Raw genomic sequence first — 23542 nt, forward strand, 5'->3', positions numbered from 1 at the left:
TGGTACCACCACCTGCCTTGCAAGTGGAAGGTCCTGAGTTCAATCCCCATACCAAAACCAAAACCAAAAGAAACCCCCCCCCCCCAACAAACCCACTTCCCTATAAAGTGGGGTCTCTGGCTACCCATTTGAGTTCCCTTTTGCCTCTCAGGAGCTATCCACTCAATAAATATTTTACTGCTCTTTTTTTAAAAAAATATTTTACTATTCTTAACCTTTGTTGCTCCTAGAGTTCATTCTTCGATTCTTACAGAAAATGAACTCAGCATATCAGGCATCTAACAGGTTGGGAGATACAATATTTTCATGTTTCATCTCTTGTATCAATATGGGAGGGTAAAGGGAAAGAAAATCCACTAGGACTAAATCCAGTGTTTAGGGGGTATGTGAGGGGGAAAATAACACTCCTGTATCATGGTAATTTATCCTTCAACCCAGACCCAGTGCATGTGCCATCTTGGCAGAGGATCAGACTGAAGGAGGGATCCAGTCCTTCAGTGATGGCTCAGCCTCTCTCAATCTCTAGATGCACTCCCACCCATCTGCATCACTCCTTCACCTATAGAAATACTCTTTGAAGCCCCCTCAACACTATGCCTTTACCATGCTTATAAAATAATCCCAGTAGAGTCCAGCCTCCTGTCTATTCTTTACCTATCAACATTTCTCTCACCTCCCACTGATGTACCCTTCCTTTTCCCTTTCTTTTCTCTTTCCTCCCATACCTCTCATTGCAGTGTAATACAGTCTGTAAAGGGCATTGCTAAAAGGATGAGACTCTCAAAACACATTTTTTTTTTAAAAAATTCTTTTATTGGTACATTTTAGGTATACAATATGTTTACATTTATCATTGGGTGCTTGTACCTGTACATGATGTATCTTAGTTCTTATTTTTTCCCCCATTACCTGTGTGCCCTTCACCCTCTCCATGCTTCCCTATTTACATAGATTTTGTTTCCATTTTTCTTTCTTTTCTCATAATTTTTCCTTTCCCTTCTTCCCTTTCCCTTTCCCCTCCCAACACCCCTACACCTTTGGACCTTTTCCTATTTCAAATTATCAATTATTCATTTTAATCAATTTAATCCTTATTTACACTTTCAGTTTCTCACACTAGAGATACTATTTGGTATTTACACATGTGTCCTATTTATTTCACTTAAGAGTATGGATTCAATATGCTTGCATTTAGCTATAAATGTCTCTAGTTTCTTGTTCATTATGGCTGAGTAGTACTCCATTTTATAAAAAAAAAACCCACATCTTTATCCCGTTTCCAGTTGATGGGCACTTGGGCTGTTTCCAAGCTTTAGCTGTTACAAACTGTGCCGCTATAAACATGGGTGCACATATATTGCTGTGGTATGATTCTTTTAATTCTTTAGAGAAGATACCCAGCAGGGGAATAGCTGGGTCAAATAGGACCTCTAGTCCTAGTTCTTTGAGGTATCTCCATACGGATTTCCACAGTGGTTGCACCACCAACAATGGAGAAGGGTTTCTTTCTCTCCACAACCCCATCAGCATTTGTTACTGGTTGATTTCTTGATAGCAGCCATTCTTTCTGGGGTGAGGTGGAATCTCAGTGTTGTTTTCATCTGCATCTCTCAAATGACCAGTGATGTTGAACATTTTTTCATATATTTATTTGCCACTTTTACTTCTTTGTCTGAGAAATATCTATTTATTTCAGATGCCCATTTTTGAATTGGGTCTTTGAATTTGGGGTGTTGGGGTCCCCTCGGTGGGAGATTGGAACCTGAAGACAGTATCTGAGGAAACCTATTAAAAGAAGGGCCCAGGGGACCAGAACTCTTGGAGTTAAGGAGAGGTTTATTGGTAATCTTCTTTTATACATTTTTCTGTAGGATACATCAATCATTAACAGTTTACAATGCTAGTCAACTAACCACCAGTTATATCTGTGAGTATATAAAGCATCTAAAGAACCATCTATGTTCCTTTAATCTTAGTGAATCTTATCTAAATCATCCTGGCTACTTAAAGCTTCTAAAAAGTTAGCTATTCTTATCTAATCCTATACCAAGCAAATATTTGAGAGTCTCAAGGGACCACAGCAGAACGAACACTGTGGGATCCACCAACAGCCTTCTGAAGTTATCTTTAACTTCTCTATCTGGGCCTGCCACAGACATCAGGGCAATCTGTCTTCCCAAGGCTGTCTGAGGGCCTGAGAACTTCTCATATCCTCAATTCCCCCTTCTTTAATTTTTTGTATCTGTAGGAGGCATTCTTTTCCAGATTGCAAGCATAGCAGAAACAGTAGCATGTAATTGAGATTGAATTATTTATCTTTGGAGGACACAGTATCCTATAACAAAAATGCAAATAACAATCAATAAAACCAGTAGCCCACTCCCCACGCTATGGGTTAAACTTTGAATCATTCCTCCTGGGTCCAAACCACTTAATTGATCAGCCACATAATCAGCTAAAGTAGCGAGAGAAGTATCAGGGAGTTGTTTATTGAAAGTATCAAATATTTCTCACTGGAGTTCCTTTACATCTAGGGTAAAATTTCCTCTTAAATTTTGTAAATGAAATGTAATTTGGTCCCATGTATATTTACTGCCATTAAATTTTGCAGGATTTATGCAAAATTGAGTAGAATTCCAATCACATTTTAACATTAATTGATGCTGCATATCTATCACTCGATCTCCAAGCCATTTTAACCCATATTGTAATTCACCAATTTGTTCATGTATATCTTTGTCTATAGAAGTTTGCATGGGCCAGAGTTGGTGTGAATCTTTTTGCCAATTTTGTATAAATTCAGTATTTTTGATACTCTGTGGTAATGCAATTCCTGCTACTGCTGCCGTGGCACAAATAGCAATAAGTCCTAATATTCCTAAAATTACTCATTCTATGAAATGTTTAGATTGATGTATTAAATGTTTTAACAAGTGGTGGCCCTGCCATAGGTCCCTCCTCCCATGGCCTTTCTAAATTTGCAGTGACCCATACCCCATATGTGATTTCAAAATCAACAGTGACACATTAGAGAGATTAATATCAAGATTAGGGTGAATACAAGTATGTAAAGTACAATTATAACAGATAACAGCTTTCAAGGTTTCATTAATTTTCAATTTTCCCAAAGCTAATACATAAGGTAATTGAACACAGGCAGCAATTGGAATGTCCTTTTCTTTACAGAATTGATATTGTGAGGAGCTTTGTTTATTTCCGGAAAAATTCCCAGTCCATAATTCAAGAGGTTGTGTAGCTGCAGCCAATTTCCACAGTTCCCATTGTTCTGGTCCCAAAGAAGCATTATTCAAAACAATCCTGGGTCGAAGGGGAGAAAGTCCACCATCATGTCATGCCATAAGACCTTTAGGATGATTTCTATCCAAAGAGTCCATGGTTTGATTCCAACTAATTTGTGTAACATAATCACATGACAAAGTTTTATGGTCATCACTACAGTTATTTAAAAACATTCCTCTTGGACCCCAATCTATTATAGACTAATTACTTAATGAATATAATTTGCCATGGGGAGATTGGCATCGAGACCACCTAGGCTTATGTTTATATACATAGTTTTGATCAGAAAATCCTTTACACACTGGATATGACCCTCCTTTTGAATTATAGGTATATTTATAGGGTCTGGCCAATGACATTGCTATGAACATTCCCATAATTGTACGGGAACCCGGAACAGGAGGGAGGATGTAACCCCACCACTGCTCTTGAGTTTTAAAACCAGCAGGATCCTCCCTTAAACAAAGAGGCAGTGACTCATAGCCCAGAAAAATATTGAAAGGAGTTCCCTCAGAGGGAAAGGTGGGAATCCCTGTTCCCCATGGAGGAGGTAAATAAGTAGATTCATTAGTATAAACTAAGGGGCCAACCTCATTCCATTCTACAATTTCCAATAAAGGTGGATGGAGAACATAAGCCCAATAATGATGATCATAAGCACTCACCCCAATCGAAGCACATGCCATGACAGCCATCATAGCCAAAAACAGGTTCTCAGGTGTTTAAGAAGAAGTACGGGTCAATAGTTGCCCAGTACCTTGAGTCAAATGTTTAATCTGGCCCCAGGTGGGAGGATCAACCTGATAACGAGGGGCTCGGCATTTTTGGCTTCCCTTGATCTTTAGAGCTGCCATTTTCTGAACTGGAGGTTGGGGCGTTTCTCCCTTCAAGGATGTCTTGATTCCCTCCGGGCTGGTCTCTGGGAATTTGAATACCACCGGCTTCCCTGGGCCTGACTTTCTGAAGAGGCAACCATATTTCTAGATTGGATCCATTCTCTAAAGAAACACAAGCATAACCTCGACCCGAATTAATAATTGAGCAGGTTCCCACACATTTTTTTCAAAAGTTTGGACCCAAACTGGTTGGGGAGTCTCCAGAGGAAGCGTGGTCTCCTGACAATGTAATTCTGCTTTAGTTAATATTTCCCCTGTGGTAAGTTCAAAAAATTTAAAATAAACAGAGCCATATTTAATAATTCTTGTGGTGATTATAATATTTTAAATAACTTTCTTCTATATTCATTTTCATTAATATAATGTGTATTTGCTATCAGATCCTCTTCCTTTTCTGTGTATGCCCCATATTCCCCCTTCTTTAATTTATGTAACTGTAATTTAAGAGTTCCATGGGCTCTTTCTACTATAGCTTGACCTTGAGGCTTATATGGAATTCCTGTAACATGTTCGATCTTCCACTGTTCAGAAAATTGTTGAAATATTTTTGAAGTAAAAGCAGGAGCATTATCAGTTTTTAGAATTTGGGGAGTGCCCATAATAGCAAAACAAGCCATTAAATGTTTAATAACATGGCCAGAAGATTCACCGGACATAGCAGTAGCCCACACAAAAGAAGAATAAGTATCTATAGTAACATGAATATAAGCCATTTTACCAAAAGAAGGAAAGTGGGTGACATCCATCAAAGATCATTAGGTTGTTTTCCTCTAGGGTTACTACCTATTGGGAGGGGACAGATATGTAAAGGGTGACAAATAGGACAATGAAGAATAATTTGTTTTGTATGAGAATAAGGGATCTTATATTTTTGATGTAATCCTCCTGTATTAGTATGTACATGAATATGTTCATCTTCAGCTGATAAAAAAAATACCGTAGTTCTAGTGAGCTTATCAGCTTGTTCATTACCATATGTTAATGGGCCAGGCAGTCCTGTATGGGCTCTTATATGAGTAATGTATATTGGAAAAGAATGAGCTCATAAAAGTTTCTGAAGGAGAGAAAAGAGCTCTGAGAATACAGGATGTCTTACTGTTAAGAAAGCAGTCAATATATTCTTAGTCACATACACCACATAATTAGAGTCTGTAATAACAATAGCTAAAGGAAACAACTTTAGAACTTGAATAAGAGCATACAATTTATTTTGTTGGGCAGAAGAATATTGGGTAGGAAATACCTTATAATTTTTTTCCCCACCATATAGCGGCACAACCCTGTTTAGTACCATCAATAAAGATATTAAGAGCATCAGAAAGAGGATGTGGTGAAACAACTAAATCAACAATCCACTGAGTATGTTTAAAGAATTCCAATATCTTAGCAGAAGGGTAATGGTATCCAATTTTACCAAAATATGCATAAAGTGATAATTGAAATGCTGTGGATAAAGTTAATAAATCAGTAAAATGTTCAGAATTAAAAGGAAAAATTAATACTGCTCTCTCAGCTCCAGTGAGCTGATGCATTCGGGATCGACCTTGTGTTGTGCCCAGATCGCGAGGTCCCCAAAGACCACCAAGGAGCCGATTCTGATGCAAACACACGAGGGTCATTTATTCAAGCTCGAGCAGGGACTCTCATCCGACACCGACGCAGCGGGCCAGGATTGAGAGCCTCAACTCTAAAACACCAGAGGTTTTTATAGAGGTTACAGCAAGGCGCGGGGTTTCAAAAAGGCACGGGGTTTCAAATCACACGCAAATCACACAATTGGCTAGCATTTAGCAAGTTTTGAAAGTTTAAACCTAATTGGTTAGGCCTTGCATGCTGAACTGCAAACAGCTGCTCAAGTCATGGAAAAGAACATCTGGGATACTGGGGTATTGGGGTAACTACTGATTAGCTGTTGTAGGCCATCGAGAAGAGCATCTGGGACACTGAGGCAGCTACTGATTAGCTGTTGCTAGGCTAGTTGCTAGGGGACTGTTGAACATTATCACAGGCAGGTGGCCAAAGTACATCTTGTGGTTTTTCTTGGAACTAGAACTTATGTCCAGGCCACCTTACTCTAAGATGGGGCCAAATTTTAAAATGGAGTCACTCAGGCCTCACACTTGAAAAATAAGAAGAGATATTATATCATAATAAGGAACACCATTTCTTTTTTGTGTATGTTTTGCATGGATCCATTCCACAGGTTGATCCTCTTGGGCAATTAATGCAGTAGGTGTATCTTCAGAAGGCAAAATTATTAAATTGAAAGGCTTAGATAAGTCTATCCTAACTATAAATTGTTCCTTTATTTTCTTTTGTACCAATTCAAGTTCCTTTTGTTTTCCTGGTGTTAACTCTTGAGGGCTGTTTAGATCCGAATCTCCTTGTAATATCTTAAAAAGATTATGTAATTCCATAGTAGAGATTCCTAAGGATGGACGAATCCAATTAATATGACCTAATAATTTTTGAAAATCCTTTAATGTTTTAAAATGAGATAAATCCAATTTCATAAGTTGTGGCATAATTTGTTTTTGATTTATGATATATTTAAGGTATTGATAAGGGGATTTTATTTGAATTTTATCAGGAGCTATAAATTTTATCAGGAGCTACCCATAGTGCTGTAAACCTACCTCAACCATTTTTTAAGGTCATTTCAGTAAATGTAGTAGCAAGCATCTTTGTTTTATGAGATTGTGAACTGATATTTTGACAAGCTTTTAAATAATCCCAAATCATCCCTGTCTCTTTAATGGGTAATACAGCCTTTCGATAATCCTCATTAGCATTTTCAAAAGCCAGTAATCTTTCTAATTGTCTGCAAGCCTGTTCTCCAACCACATTCCCCTGGATATGGCCATTTCTAATTTGGCAAGGAACTCAGAATAGGGTTCATTAGCCCCTTGATATATTTTAACATAACTTTGTTTTGGTTCTCCCTCTGGGGAAATATGATCCCAAGCTTCCAAAGCAATTTCCTGTAATTGATCATGAATTATAGGTGGTAATGTAATTTGATTATTAACATCTTCAAACTGTCCTGTTGCTGTTAACATTTCATAATTTATTTCAATATTATGAGCTTCATTTTCTTGGGCCTTTTGTATAGCTAAGTCTCCATACCACATATGCCATTGTATAAATTTACCTGGTTTTAATAAATTTCGAATTACTGTAATCCAATCATAAGGAATAAAATTTCCAGCTGATCTTGCAAACCCATTTAACATTTCTTTAGAGAATTCATAATGAGGTCCATACATCATAACAGCCTTTTTAACTGATTGTAATAATTGAATATCAAATTCTTCATATCTAGGCACAATACCTCCTTGAGCTCTGGGTTGTCTAATTACAGGAAAAAGAAAAGGCTTATCATTGTCTGAACCTTCCATCTCAGCAATTTTAGCAAACAGAAACGCGATGGTGAACGTAAGCAGCTCTTTTTACTTTCGGTTTAGCCCCAGACCTTTTTCGGGCCGTAAGCTTAATAATATCAGCGGGCCGTGTCGCGAGCAGGTACCGTGGGTAAAGAGGACTCGGACTCGGATGGCAGTTCACACACTTATCTTATATTATCATAATTCACTTCAATGCAATTATCACACAATATTAAGTCTGCCAATTACCACGTCCCTGTACCTGTACTGCGCAAGTCCTTATGGGAGCCGGACGTTTCCTCCCGTAGGGTCAGAGGGTCCGATCTGTAGACGAAGGGCGTCCAGTCGGTGCTAGGCTATCCGTCTCTCCGCTTGCCTCGTCCTCTGGTCTCGTCTGGTTGGCCGCGATGCTCCTTCCAGCGGGATCAGGTGTGCAGATGTCTTGGTTGGTGGACGGATCGACGACTTGCTTGGAGTCTTCAGCTCCTTTCATGCTATTCTAACTGGGCATTTGTGGTTTTGGTTCAGACTTATCACACTGTCCAGTTTGGGGCACACCCTGCCCATTCGGGGTACACCCCATCCAGCTCGGGCTACACCCTTATCAGTTCCATACCACTTGGGGTTACATCACTCTTAGGGTTACATCACACATAGGTTACAGCACTCTTAAAGTCACAACACACTTTTAGGGTTACAGCACACTTAGGGTTATACAATTCAATCTTATTTCAAAGTGTTCTCCACAAGCCATAAGCTTAATAATATCAGAAGAATAATCAGGATCAGTAACTAGATCAGAATCGGCATTTTTGGAATCTGATGAGCTAGAAGAGCACTTCTGTGAACCCCTTGATTTTAAAGGTTTCGGAGAATCATGGAATGAAATCAAATCCTCCAGAGGAGCTGTGGGAACCACTAGTCCCTGAGAGGGAAACAGATTTTTATTTTCACTTTTAACCTTGTCCTTTTCTGCATCAGGTATTTCGTATTAATGCAAAGACCATTTTGCCAAATCATAAACTTCCTCCCTCTTCCCTCCCTCTTTCAGATGTAAATGGATTCATGACCACACGAATCAGAGCCCAAATAGGCCAAAAGTCAACGGGGATGTTTTCTCCCTGTCATAAAGCTTTTTCCACATTTTGTTTAACCCTTACCCAAATCTCATCTTCTAATGTTCCTGTATCAGGAAAGCAAGGATTATATTGTTACTACTTTTAAATGAGCTTCTATACGAGCTCAGGACACATGGGCACCTTGTGTCTTCAACAAATGATGAACTAAAGTAGTAAAAACAGCACAACGTTCCTGTGCTTGCCCCATAACCGCATTATTAGTTTCTCTTACCGTCGATACCACCTGAGCCCCTATATGTATAAGTCCCTGTTCCAGGCACCACTTGTTGGGGTCCCCCCGGTGGGAAACTGGAACCTGAAGACAGTATCCTACGAAACCTATTAAAAGAAGGGCAAGGAGGACTGGAACTCTTGGCGTTAAGGCAAGGTTTATTGGTAATGTTCTTCTTTTATAGATTTTTCTGTAGGATACATCAATTATTAACAGTTTACAATGCTAGTCAACTAACCACCAGTTATATCTGTGAGTATATAATGCATTTAAAGAACCATCTATGCTCCTTTACTCTTAGTGCATCTTATCTGAATCATCTGATAGGTCTCCCACTACCTCAGCAGCTATTATGTATAGTAGCTGCCCTCTTTCTATTGTGTCTTGCCCCCTCCCTTGTGTGAGGTCACACCAAGATGGTTGCTCCCAGCAAAAAACAAACCCTTCTTCCCAACATGCCCCTATTCCCACCTAGGGAGTAACCTAATACTGGCTCACCTTCTACCACCTAGTGATGTCACAGGCTCCTCCATTCCCTAGCCACTACCTCATTCAACCCCACCTCAGCTCCTTCAAGCCCCACTCCCGCTGCTATAAAAGGCACTTGCTGTCCTGGCCTTATTAATTTTTGTCTCTCCTTTGTTCAGAGACAGCCTGGCAGATCTGTTCCCCTAATAAAGGTTTGTTGTGGCCTGGTCTGGTCTTGGTTTTCTGCCCTTTTACCTGACATCATCCTGGCTACTTAAGGCTTCTAAAAAGTTAGCTATTCTTATCTAGTCTTATATCAAGCAAGTATTTGAGAGTCTCAAGGGACCACAGCAGAATGAATGCTGTGAGATCAACAAACAGCCTTCTGAAGTTATCTTTAACTTCTCTATCTGGGCCTGCCACAGACATCAGGACAATCTCTCTTCCCAAGGCTGTCCGAGGGCCTGAGAACTTCTCATATCCTCCATATTAGGGGGTCTGATTTTTTTCAATTCTTTATATATTCTAGATAGTAGACCTTTGTCTGAGGTACAGCAGCTAAAATTTTTTCCCCACATTGTAGGTTGTCTCTTAGCTCTGTTGGTGGTTTCTCTAGCAGTGCAGAAGCTTTTTAATAAGATCCCAGTTGTTGATTCTTTGTGCTAGCTCCCATGCTACTGAGGATTTGTTCATAAAGTTTTTTCCTATGCCAACGTCTTCAAGAGTTCTGCCTAACTTATCTTCCAGCAAGTTTAGTGTTTCTGTCTTAATATTTAGATCTTTAATCCACTTTGATCTTAGTTTAGTTCATGGAGATAGGTATGGGTCTAGTTTTAATCTTTGGCAGGTTGAAATCCAGTTTTTCCAACACCGTTTATTAAATAGGCTACCTTTCCTCCAACGAGGGTGGTTCAAAACACATCTTAATGTTTATAATTGATGTATGGTTGGATCTGTTAACACTAATATAACCAGTAAAAATTCTCTCCTTACAACACAGTGACAGGGCCCCAAAATTTAATAGATTGATGTGGTAAATAATATCTCTTGACAAATAAAGCCAAGAACACATCTTGGAAAACAGAACCTACCTAAAAAGATATTTTACCACAACACACCCTCTTTGCTTTTTGGCCCCAACCCTCAGCACAAAAAAGAGAAAAACATGAGCATGATAAAACAAAGCAACAGAATGCTTCCAAAGATTCTAACTATCCCAAAACAGACCCAAGAGGCACCAGTGTAGAGAAAGAAAACACCAGATAGCCAAGTTGTGTGAAATGATTAAAGAGGAAGCCAAGAAACTCAGCAAGTTTAAAGAGGATCTAACCCAAAAGATAGTGGAAATATCAAACAAACTGACAGGTGGAGTTATGTGAAAAACAAAAAAAAGTGCAAGAGCTGACATAAATGGCTGAGAACATGAAAGACAAATTTACCAAAGAAATAGACTCCACAGAAACATAAAAAAAATCTGAGAGATAAATTCTATTAAGTTAATAAACAGCAGAAATGACTAATGTGAAGGTAGGTTTTCAGAAGTTGAGGACAAAAAGGAAATACCTGTTGATTTACTCCCAGATGCCTTAAAAATGATGAGTGTAAGAAAAATTCATCTAAGAATTTTGTACCCAGTGAGAGAGAACCAACCAGAGACCGGTATTAAATCCACACAGGAGTTTATTACCGGCCGGGACCCAAGCTGAGCACTGGACTTGAGCCTCGACTGGGGGTTGACAAACATGTTTTATACATCTTTGAGGCCAACAGTTTCTAAGCCCCCCCCCCCATGGGATAGAACTAGTAAAGCAAGCAAAAGGTACAGAAGCTGAACGTCTTGCTGTTAGAACATTTGTAAAACAATACTTGATTAATTGTTGTTTCTAAGAGACTCTCTAAGGGGAGGAGGTTTCTAAGCTTCCTCCTTCTGAGTTCATCTAAAGGGCTGGCAGGCATGTGGGTCAAGCAGCAATATGGAGTCTGTCTTGCTAACTAGGGTCCTTCAAAGAAGACTAGCCTAAGAATAATTGGAGTTAGAAATTTGAGGACAACACACATGAAATAAAAAATCTGTTTAAAGAAATTATAGTTCAAAAAATTCCAAGTATGGGGGAAACTAACTCAACATACAAGTAACTGAGATTTACAGAATGCCAAAAAATTGTGATTAAAAAAATCTCCCTATGAGACATCACACTCAAAATCCCAGAAGTCCAACAGAGTGGATTTGTGCACAGTACAGTGTACTGGGAACACAGGCTTAATCCTGGATCTGCCTTTATAGATAATGTCACTCTGAAAAAGACCCTTGACTTCTCTAGGGCTGTGTTTCCTTATCTACAAAGAGAGAGAGAATATAATATCCAGCTCAGAGGCTTTCTTTGAGAAGCAAAGCCACTTAGGGTTCAGCATATGCTGTGTAAAGCAGGGGAAACATGCAATGTAAAGCTTTTGGTTGTTGTCACAGGGGAATTTTCTTTCTTATGTATGTTTTAAAAGAAAAAATAATGTAATAAAAGGAAATAGACACTGTACTTTCAGAACAATGGTGCAACAGGTAATAGATTTAACCTCAATTGCTATAACCAAAGAGCTATAAAAATATATGAAACAATTTTCAAGATAGTGGACAAAGAGCAAAGCTATCTGGAAAGCTGACCCTGGCTCCAAGGGAGGGTGTCTGGTAAATCCAGAGAGGATTTTCAGCTCCAGAGAGAAAAAGCAGACAGGGGTGGCAGTGCTAGCCTCAAGAAAAGCCCACAGTTATTGTAAACTGCACAAATAGCATGGGGATTTACTCTGAAAGGGATTCCTGCACAACAGGCTAGAGTTGTAGAAGAAATTCAGTGAAGTGCCAGGCATATTTAAGAGTGTTTAATGAACAGCCATTTTGGGAGTGAGTTAACTGCTTAAGAATGAGCTCTAGAACAACTTCATCTCAGAGTTTGTAGAGCACCCTATCACAGTCATGAGAGGGCACAGGCTAGATATAGAACCCCCCCCCCCCAATTTAAGCCCAAATTGGGAAAAGCACAGGGTCCCACACTTTGAGTTTTAGAAGCCAGGCCAGTTGTGAGTGGCTTTTGGAGGGGGCTGAGTCTGAAAGTGCTGTAATTAAGTCCAGTGCATTGCATCAGCCCTGTACCCAGCTGTCTAAATACAACACAGAACTCAGTGGTTTGTTTTCTTTCCTTATCTACCAACATGAGAAAGGACATTCCTTGGCCTGTGATGTACAGAGAGGCCTCTAGAGCGGCGGTAGGCACCTCACACACCCATAGACCATAAATTCAGTGGAGAAAGCCATAACTCAGGGATACACAGGGACAAGGAAATTGGGAGTCTCTGGAGTAAGTATAGCCTTAGGGCAGACACTATTGACTGACACACCCACCCAGCAAGAGTGGGCAGGATTCAGCATTCACACACAAAAATATGAGTGTGGAAACAACATAGGTCTTAGTAGAGACTCACTATCTCTTCTCCATTCAAAAACTCATTCTGAAGGGTTCATTTCTTTTTCTTAATTTTTTGGAAGTTTTGTTTTTTAATTTTTCCTTTTTCTTGTTTTCTACTCATTTCTTTTTCTCTTTTTCTTGTTCTTCTCTATTATTTTAGTCTAATTATATTGTCTTTTATTCTTAAGAAGTTCACTTATCTCACTTTGCTCTCCTCCATCTCATCTTTCCACTCTTAATCGAATTTTACTTCTTCCATTTTCCCATTTAGCATTCTCATACATATTTACTAGTGTCACTATTAATTTTTATTGATCTTTAGACATTTACTTGACTCTATGCCATTGTTGAATTCTTTTCTATTGTTAATGGTGGTGTAGTTGGTGCATTTAGTACTACTCTACTATAAAAAAAGGATAAATTTGTGTCATTTGTAGAAAATGGATGTACCTTGAAACCACAATATTAAGTGAAGTGAATCAGACACACAAGCTTAAATAATGCATAGTCTCAAAAGATAGATAAAAGGAAACAGAGAGATAGATCTTTTGCAAAAATGGAGGAGACCAAGCGGTGGAATTTGAAGGAAGGGGGGAGAAGAAGACCCAAAATGAATTAAGATGTCATGTACATGGTGGTGGTTAATTGCTTGTTAGCTTGAGTCACAGGAATGGTATAAAAGGAGAACGGGAGGGAAGGAGTTCAGCTGATTTTCCTGGAGGAGCTTCCCCTGTTCTGTTCAGAGGAGGGCCTGGCAGAAAAAAGCTGCTCATGTCATGGTGGCCAGGAAGCAGAGAGTGAAGGGAGAACCCAGGGAGACAGATATCCTTCCACCTTTTCCAACCAGATCCCACCTCCTAGCAGCAAGTTAGCTATAGCACTCCTATGGTCCAGTGCCTATGAGCACATGAACCTCTTGAAGACGCTTAAATAAAAGCCATAACAACATCATTCTGCTTTAAATTTATGTTAATTATAATACTGAAAAAGGCAACTAAAGGAATAATAGCCATGGGTGAAATCATGCAGTATTTCAATTAGCTAAAGAAATAAAATTTTGGAAAAAATCTATTTGTAAGGCAGTGTGACTTAGTGGAAAGGACTATGGCTTAGGCAGAAAGACTGGAAGTTTGAGTCTTTCCTGAGCAATTTAGCGAGACTCTGTCTCAAAAAAAGAAAAACAAAAACCAAAACCAAAAAGGACTAGAGATATAGATCAGTAGTAGAACATCTCTGGGTTTGGTCTCCAGTACCGGGGATGGTGGTGGGGAGAGCTAGAAAACCAAAACATTTTTTTTTGGTACCAGAGGTCAAACTCATTTGCAAGGCAGGTGGTGGAACCACTGAGCTAAATCCCCAGCCCAAAACAATTTTGATAGAGAACTGAGTTGGAGGATTTTCGCTATCTGATTTTAAGACATATCATAAAGGTACAATTGCCAAGATGGTGTGATATTGACAAAAGGATAGATACACAGACAAATGAAATAGAAACATGATATAAAATCTAGAAATAGATCCACACAAATAGAGTCAACTTTATGACAATGGTGCAATAGGGATTCAAGGAACAAAAACCAGTGTTTTCAACAAAAAGGGCCAGAATATCCATACACAAAAATGTGAACCTTGACCTGGACCTTCTGTTGCATATTGGAAACAAAAATTAACTCCAATTAGATGACATATCTAAGTGTAAAACATAAAATTATAAAGCTCTTAGCAGAAGACATAGGAGAAAATAGTTTTTTTCTGTCAATTAGGCAAAGCTTTCTTAGATCTGACATTACTAGCTGTATCCATAAAGAAATAGTTGATAATTAGGCCTATTAAAAATTAAAAACTTTGCATTCCAAGGAACATTATTAAGAGTATAGAAAGCTAATCTTAATATTGGGAGAAAATATTTGCAAGTAAAATATAAGATAAAGCATTTGTATTTAAAGATCTTTCAAAATTCAGCAAAACTTAACCAAACATATTTTTAAAAATTAACAAAAAATTTGAACCAACTTTTAACCATCAAAGATATAAGGAAAGCAAATAAGCATGAAAAGATGCTCAGCATTATTAGTAATTAGGAAATGCAAATTCAAACCTCAGTGAAGTATCATTATGTACTCATTAGAATCGCTAAATTAAAAAATGCTGATAATACCCAGTACTGATTAGCATGCAGTCACTGGAACTCTCATACTTTTCTAGTAGGCATACAAATGGTACAGCCACTTTGGAAAGCAGTTTGATATTTTCTTAAATAAATAAACATATATTTACTGTATGATCCAGCAATTCCTTTTCTAGGCATAGAGCCTAGAGAAAGGAAAACTTATATTCTCTTAAAGATCTCTGTGTGTTGTGTATGGCAGTATTTCTCAGCATTGTCAGAAATCATAAATTACCCAATTATGTGTTAATACGTAAATGGATAAACTATGTATAGCCACATAGTAGACTACTACTTGGTAACAGAAAAGAATAAATTATTGATGCACAAGATAACATGACTGAATTTCAGATGCTTTATGTTAAGTGAAAGAAAGGTGTTTCAAAAGGTTACAATACTAGCTTACTAAGTAACCTTCTGGAAGAGGAAAAAATATAGAAGCAGAGGTCAGATCATCATTGTCAGAGTTAGGTTGGGGTTTGAATGAAAAAGGTCAGCCACAAGGGAATTCCTTTCCTGGTTGTAATTTTTTGTATCCTGACTATGCTGATTATAATAACATACACATTTAAAATCTCACAGTAAAGCAAACTTTACTATTTTGCATTTAAAAACTAAAAAAGAAATAGATTCTTGCCTTGTTGAATTGTTATTGGCATTCAGTAAAGTTTAATCTATTTCGTATGGGGTGCTTAACAAACAGTAGGTGCTCTAATTTTTTCTAGGTAATATAACATTAAAGTTCTATATTAGAACCTGGGTTAGATTTCTCACTGATGAGACACAATATCTGACACATACAACTTAAAGGAGGAGAGATTTAATTTGGCTCATGGTTTTAAGGGATTCAGTCCATAGCTGATAGAAGGGCATAGCGGGGGAAAGCTATTTCTCTGTGGCAGCCAAGAAGCAGAGACAGAAAGGGAGGAGCTGGGGACAAGAATATACCCTTTCAGGTCATTCCCCTAGTGGCTCACTTCCAATCAGTTACCACCTCCTAATATCACATTCAGCTATGAACTCACTGATGAGTGTAGTGCCCCCATAATCCTACCACCTTCTAAAAGCTCTACCTTTGAATACATGAGTCTTTTAGAGGATATTTTAGATCTAAACCATAAAAAGTGCATAAGGTCTTAGGTTAATATGATTGTGTGCAGATCCTGCTGTGCCACCTACTTGGCTTGTGACCTGTGTGTATTCCTCTATAGAAAGAGTAATAATTGCCCCTATCCTATTGTGTTCTTAAGCAGGTTAGTTGAGTTAATATAGGTAAGGATTTAATGAATGTTCACCCTTCTTATTAGCATCATATATTGTTATCTCTATACAGTCTTGTGTCACCTAACAATGGGGATATGTTCTGAGAAATTCATTATTAGGCGATTTTTTTGTCATGTAATCACAGAGTGTATTCACACAAACCAAGATGGTATAACCTACTATACATATAGGCTACGTGGTGTAGCTGTAGCAATATATGTGGTCCATCATTGACTGAGATATCTTTATGCAGCATATTGATTTCTATGGAGATAAGTGGGGGAGATGTAGTGTGTGTCCCTGGCATTAGTGTGGGTAAGCAACCCAGACAGGCTCTGTCGCCATTTGCCTTTGCTGACTAAAATGGCAAATATGATAGTGGTGGGAAGCAGGGACTGTGAAGCTATATGGGTTTCCTATGACTTCTGGGAGGTGGACCTGAGGTAGGGAGAGGAGACCCTGGCAGAGGCCTTCCTTTGTATAATTAGTGTGGTCTGTTCTCTTGCAGTTGGTGAGGGTCTTAAGTATTTGTAAACTGGCTGCCTTTTATAGCAGCAGGAAATCACAGCCTTTTCATTTCCCAAGCCTGAGGGAGGGCCCCCCTTTTGAGAATGGTGGCATAAAGTGACTGCAGCTTTAATAATTGATTGGCTGGCTGCAGCATTGGGTTCTATTTAAAGACTTCTTGAAATTTTATTCCAGGGCTCTGAAAGAGTGGTTTTGTTAGTGCCTCTAATGTCTTTCTGTGGAACCCATGGTCAGTATGAAGCCTATGGATTGCCATGTGCTTTGCAGAGTCTGTGTGTCTGACAGAAGTTTCCTAGCAGCATGAGAGCTCTAGGTTGTGGATAATGACAGCTGTATACTTTGTTCTTTGGGGTGTGTGGTAGACTTTGTTGGTTTTGCTCCTGCTTGGATATATAAAAATTCAGTAAAGTAGTTAAGGAAGGAGAGAGATTGAGATGGATTTTTTGGTAGTTAAAATTTTGCTATGAATGAACATACACATACATATAATGTTGTGTATTGAGCCCTTAACAAAACAGTGACCTAATTCGAAGAGTTATTTTTTTTATTGTTTTGGCTTTTCTTTCTTTCTTTCTTTCTTTTTTTTTTGATACCCAGGATCAAAATTGGGTCCTTGCACTTGTGAGGCAGGTGGTGGAACCACTGAGCTAAATCCCCAGCCTCGAAGACTTATATCATTGTTATTACTGGGAGATATTACATTTAAAAATACTCAGAAATAGAGTTTAAAGATGACTGTAATTCTATCATTAACATGTAATTAAGACCTCTGTGAAATTCAGGAACAAAGCATGCAGTATAAGGGCTACAATCCTTAAATCATTTAATTGTGTGCACGTTTGTGTGTGTGTGTGTGTGTGTGTGTGTGTGTGTGTGTGTGTATGTGTATGTCTGTATGCTTGGCCTTATTCTACAAAAGAATTGTGGTACCTTGTGGCAGACACAGAAAAATAGTTAAATATAAATAAGAAATGCCAGTTAGGATCAGACACTTACAAATTAGACTAGAAAGTCAAGATTGTTGGGTCTAGCAGAGAAATTGAAGAGAAATATGCAAGAGCATTAAGGCCTAATTGAATGATTGAACTAAAATTTTGGTTATCAATTCCCTAGTAGTAAAGTGAAAAGGGAGATAAGTCAATTTGTTAATTCTTATTAAAAAAGAAAACACATCTCAGCTCCTCAGGAAAGCAAGGCTTTTATTAGCTCTTGTCTCCAAAAGAGATGGCTCATGTAGGGCATTACATACAAACAATATCTTTTTTAGTATATTTTAATGTATGTTACCAAAAAAGAAAACAAAACCAAAATATACATAATAAAAATTTATAGAAAAAATTGAAAAGGCAATTAAGCAAAAATAAAACAAAAACCATCCATAATCATAGCTCTAAGGGACAACCACTGCATTCTGGTGTACGTCCTTTTGAGACTTTTCCTGTATTCATATCTGTACATAGAAATACATATTAGTTTGTTTTAGCTTCATAAAAATCTTTTGAGGGACAGACAAAGCAAGTATGATATGATGAATTGAGAAAAATAGTACAACCTTTTGTAACATTTTTAGTAAGAGGGAAGCTATCAGTATTTCTAAACTAAACAATGAGGGACTGAAGTGTCAAAGGAAACATTATAGATCATGATACAGACATAACTCTTATATTGTCTCATTGCCTTCAACAATCTATCCATAATATTAAAGCACAATGGAATCCTTATGTCAGGTAAAAGGCCGAAGACCAAGACCAGAAAAGGCCACAGCAAACCTTTATTAGGGGAATAGATCTGCCGGGCTGTCTCTGAACAAAGGAGAAACAAAAGTAATATGGCTGGGGCAGGGAGAGTCTTTTATAGAGACTGGGGTGGGGTTTGTAGGGGCTGAGGTGGGGTTGAGTGAGGTAGTGACTAGGCAATGGAGGAGCCAGTGATGTCACTAGGTGGTAGGAAGTGAGCGAGTATTAGGTTACTTTCTAGGTGGGAACAGGGTCATGCTGGGAAGAAGGGTTTGTTCTTTGGTGGAAGCAACCATCTTGGCATGACGTCACACGGGAGGGGGCAAGACACGATAGGAAGAGGGCAGCTACTATACATAATAGCTGCTGAGGTAGTGGGAGACCTATCACCTTACAAAGCAAACATTTTTGTATATATTGCCTTCTCTTTATCTTTTTGTGCCTTTATCCTTTGACTTTCAGCAGTTCTGCCTGGATAGCTTTATCTTCCGGTGTTATCTCTTGAACTTTCTTAAGATCAGTCAATGCTTGATCATCTTCTTTTAATCCTTGCCCCCCTTGAGCTCTGCGATACAGTGCTTGGGTATTTGATGGTTCTATTTCAAGAGCTTCCAAACAACTGTGGATTGCTCCCTGCCAATTTAACATCTTTGGTTTACAAGCACCAATGTTTAGTACACAGGTTAAGGCTATAGGTGGCAGTCTGGATTTATGCACTTCCTTAATAACAGCCTTTGAACTATCCACAAACCTTAATTTTTTTTTGTACCAGGGATCGAACTCAGGTCCTTGTGCTTGCAAGGCAGGCAGCAGAACCACTGAGCTAAATCCTTGGCCCCTTTCTGGATTTTAGAATCGCCATATCCCAGGTTCTGAGACTTAAAAAAAAGTATTTCCAATGTTTTTAAAGTCTCCTGTTATTAATAAAATTTTATGTATATCTTTTAAATCTGTCTCTGGGTCTTCAGGGAAATCTGGATGACTGTCACCAGAGCCTACTTTTGGGAATATTCCCCAATCATCGCCTTCTTTCAATTCTCTACATTCTGCAAATAATGCACAGGTTTTGCACTGTTTACTTCTACATTTTCCACTATTCTAGTCACACCTATTCCTTTAATTACCTAACCAAACACCACGTTTCCCATCCAAATAAGGGGTTAGAACTGTTGTGATAAAGAATTGAGAACTATTTGTATTGCAGCCTGCATTTGCCATGCTCAACAAATCCTCACAATTGTGCTTATAATAAAATTTTCATCTTTAAATTTTTTGCCATAAATACTTTCTCCACCTGTTCCATTGTGATTTGAGAAGTCTCTACCCTGAATCATAAATTTCTTAATAATTCGATGGAAAGGGCAACCTTTGAAATGAAGGGACTTCCCAGTTGTGGGTCCAATGCCTTTTTCTCCTGTACCTAATGCACAAAATTTGGTGGTGGTGGTGGAACAATATCCACAAACAGTTCTACAACACTTTGACCAACTCATTCCCCACCAATGTCCACATCAAAGAAGACCCAGGGCTTACTTAGGGTTAGAGGGCTTAGCTTGTGGAGATGGGTGCAACCTCTCTATTTGCAGACACATGTGGAAGCAGGTCTTGGGCACCCCATGCACTACTGGTTGCTCAGATTTGAGCACCTGAATACAATGTAAGCAATCCTGTAGGCAAATGGTCACTAAAAAGCCAGAAGGTATTAATAGACCATTTTTATTTATTGGGTATGCCTAAGGCCTGGCACTGTAGTAAACATTTTTGAGGTTCCCCATTTGTATTAGTGCATATATGACTTCGTGTCCATGAGTATTTGTTTTATATAGCTGGGCACACAAGTGTTTGGTGCATAGATATTTATGATTGTCATCTCTTCCTCTTGGATTGTTCCCTTTACAAGGATGTAGTGTCCTTCTTTGTCTTTCTTAATCAGTGTTGGTTTGAAATCTACTTGTTCTGCAAAGAGGATAGCTACTCCTGCTCTTTTTTTGGGTTCCCATCACATGGAGTATTGTTTTCCACCCTTTAACTTCCTTTCTTTCTTTTTTTCTTTTTTGGGTATTGGGGATTGAACTCGGGTCCTTGCACTTACGCAGCAGGCAGTGAAACCACTGAGCTAAATCCCTGGCCCCACCCTTTAACTTTCAGTCTATGAGTTTCCTTTTGAATTAAGTGTGTTTCTTGTATGCAGCATATTGTTGGATTTTGCTTCTTGACCCATTCTGCCAGTCTATTTCTTTTGATTGGTGAATTGAGACCATTAATGTCAATGGTTATAACTGAAACATATTTGTGGGGGGCCTTGCCCCCCCCGCTAGAATTCTTGAGTGCCTTTTACGGGCATGTCTGGGCCTGCTGCAAGTCTACCTGGCAACAAGGAAATAGCCCCAGTACACTCCCCTTGCTCCTCCCCTCTAGCCCTACAGTATATATGCTGTAGCAGCTTCCGCAATAAACGAGACTTGATCAGAAACCTGTCTTGTCTCCATCTCTCGTGTCTCTTGTCCCTTGTCATTCTCACTCCCCCTCTAGGGTCTCCGTTGACTTACCCGCGGGCCGGGACAAGTGGCGCCCCACGTGGGGCCCGAGAACGGGGGATCCAGTGAAGAACGCTGCTCGGGGGCCCAATAAAATAGAAGTGACAAATAAAATAGAAAAAAGAGGATTGTGTTTGACGTGAACCTGCCATCTTTCCTGCACCTCGGTGAGTTGAGCAGCGATTATGGGACAGGAGATTAGCCAACATGAGTTGTTTGTAGAAGGTCTTAAAAAAACTTTACAGGCACGAGGGGTAAAGGTTACAGTCAAACAGTTGTTAAAATATTTTGATTATATTAGAGATCTCTGCCCTTGGTTTCCCGCCGAGGGTACCGTCGACGAGAGGAGATGGAAAAGAGTAGGGGAGGCCCTTAAAGATTATTATGCTACTTGTGGACCAGGAAAGGTCCCGATTACTGCATTTTCTTATTGGAATCTTATTGATGAAATTATCTCCCAAAAAACCAAAGATCCGGTGGTGGCTCAAGCCATCCAGGTCGGGGAGACAGCTCTCCGATCAGAGGAAGGCTCGGTCACTCCCCCTCGGAGTGAGGAGTATGTAAATACCCCCCGAGATGCCAAGATGGTGTCGAAACCCGGGAGCTTACCCCCGCCGGTTGCGAGGCCATCACCTTGGTAGAGCAAACAATTCTTCGTCAAACTGTTACCTTTATGGATTATAGCTTACCACTACAATATATTATCTACAAGACCACGCTTTCCCCTACTGCTGTTTTTTGGCAGACCGCACCCCTCATGTGGGTGCACCTTCCCGTTTCGCCCAAACGGGTCATCACCCCCTATTATAAGGCCGTTTCTGACCTTATTGCCCGGGGCAGACACCTTGGAAAGTGCCATTTTGGGAAGGAGCCTGACATTATCCTCCAACCTTACAGTAAAGAACAAATTGACTGGCTTATACAAGTTACTGACTTTTGGCCAATTGCCCTCGCCTCTTATGCAGGCCTTATAGATAATCATTATCCTCCAGATAAACTTATTGATTTTGCCAATAGACATGATTTTATTTTTCCAAAGGTCACCTCGCCTACTCCATTAACTGAGGCCCTGTTGATCTTCACAGATGGTTCCTCCACAGGGATGGCTGCCTATGTGTGGGACACTAACACCGTCCAATTCCAGACCAGTTGTTCCTCTGCCCAAATGACCGAGTTACATGCGGTCGCAGCGGTTTTTTCAGCCTTCCCTAAAGAGGCCTTTAATCTTTTTACAGACAGTGCTTACATTGCCCAATCGGTACCTCTGTTAAAAACATGTGGACAGATAAAAAACGTTTCCCAGACAGGTAACCTTTTTATCCAATTACAAGGTCTAATTAGAAAAAGATCTAAGCCCTTTTTTATTAGACATCTTCATGCCTACTCTAACCTACCTGGGCCGCTTACAGAGGGTAATCGACTAACAGACCTGGCCACAAAACCTCAGGCTTCTGCCTACTCACTACATATTGATGCCCCCGTTCAGATTGACCAGGCACAGAAGGCACACCAGCTACATCATCTTAGTGCCCACACGCTTCGCCTCATATATAAACTTACTAGGAAACAAGCTAGACAAATTGTTAAAACCTGTCCTACGTGCACCCTCCATCTTCCCACACCTCATCTGGGAGTTAATCCTCGTGGCTTAATTCCAAATGCCCTATGGCAAATGGACGTCACACATTACCCTGAATTTAGAAATCTTAAATATATACATGTCAACATTGATACATATAGTGGATTTATATTTGCCACCCTACAATCCGGGGAGGCTACTAAACATGTAATTGCCCACCTTCTAGTTGCCTTCTCAGTACTTGGATGTCCACAACAAATTAAAACAGACAATGGTCCAGGCTATACCAGCTCTGGCTTCTCAAAGTTTTACAAACAATTAGATATAACACACATACCGGGAATCCCATATAATCCACAAGGACAAGGCATTATAGAAAGAGCCAACCTCACACTCAAAATTACATTAGATAAAATAAAAAGGGGGGAATGGTACCCTATCAAGGGGTCACCCAGAAACCTAATATCACATGCACTATTTATTCTTAACTTTTTAAATTTGGACGCTAAGCGATTATCCGCAGCTAACCGTTTCTGGCAACCAGAGACGCAAAAACAATTTGCCTCTGTGATGTGGAGAGACCCCCTGGACCACTCATGGCATGGGCCTGACCCCGTACTCATCTGGGGCCGAGGGTCAGTGTGTGTTTACTCCAAGGAAATGAAGTCGGCCAGGTGGCTTCCAGAACGCTTAGTGAAACAAGTTGATAAACGTATTGATGATACCGATGACCTAATATTGTCCAATTTCAACCAGTTAACAATGGCGCCTACAATTATAATCTAATAATCATAAAGAGAATAGTATAATTCAATTTGGCCAGATATATTTGAGTGCACCCTAATTTTATAAACTGTCTCATATGTTTGTCTGTTGT

At 39.3% G+C, this 23542-nt stretch overlaps 2 long non-coding RNA genes and 1 pseudogene across 3 annotated transcripts in view; 1 reads left to right on the forward strand and 2 right to left on the reverse strand.

Moving 5' to 3' along the window:
- LOC110344651 (uncharacterized) overlaps window positions 1-23542 on the forward strand; it is a 78121-nt gene that overhangs the window by 52634 nt on the left and 1945 nt on the right. The window contains exon 4 of the long non-coding RNA XR_015444769.1: window positions 21082-21253. This is a non-coding gene — a long non-coding RNA (uncharacterized LOC110344651). The remainder of the gene's footprint in view (window positions 1-21081; window positions 21254-23542) is intronic.
- The window catches only part of LOC147822942 (uncharacterized), a 106026-nt gene that overhangs the window by 48023 nt on the left and 34461 nt on the right, over window positions 1-23542 (reverse strand). The window lies entirely within an intron of this gene.
- Window positions 19259-21088, reverse strand: LOC101717119 (peptidyl-prolyl cis-trans isomerase D pseudogene; annotated as a pseudogene). Its single transcript, XR_015444768.1, has one exon. The product of XR_015444768.1 is annotated as a peptidyl-prolyl cis-trans isomerase D pseudogene (transcript).

This window comes from Heterocephalus glaber, unplaced genomic scaffold, assembly GCF_053883595.1.
Source record: "Heterocephalus glaber isolate CG9 unplaced genomic scaffold, H.glaber_assembly_v1.0 deba00001606, whole genome shotgun sequence".
Lineage (NCBI taxonomy): Eukaryota > Metazoa > Chordata > Mammalia > Rodentia > Bathyergidae > Heterocephalus > Heterocephalus glaber.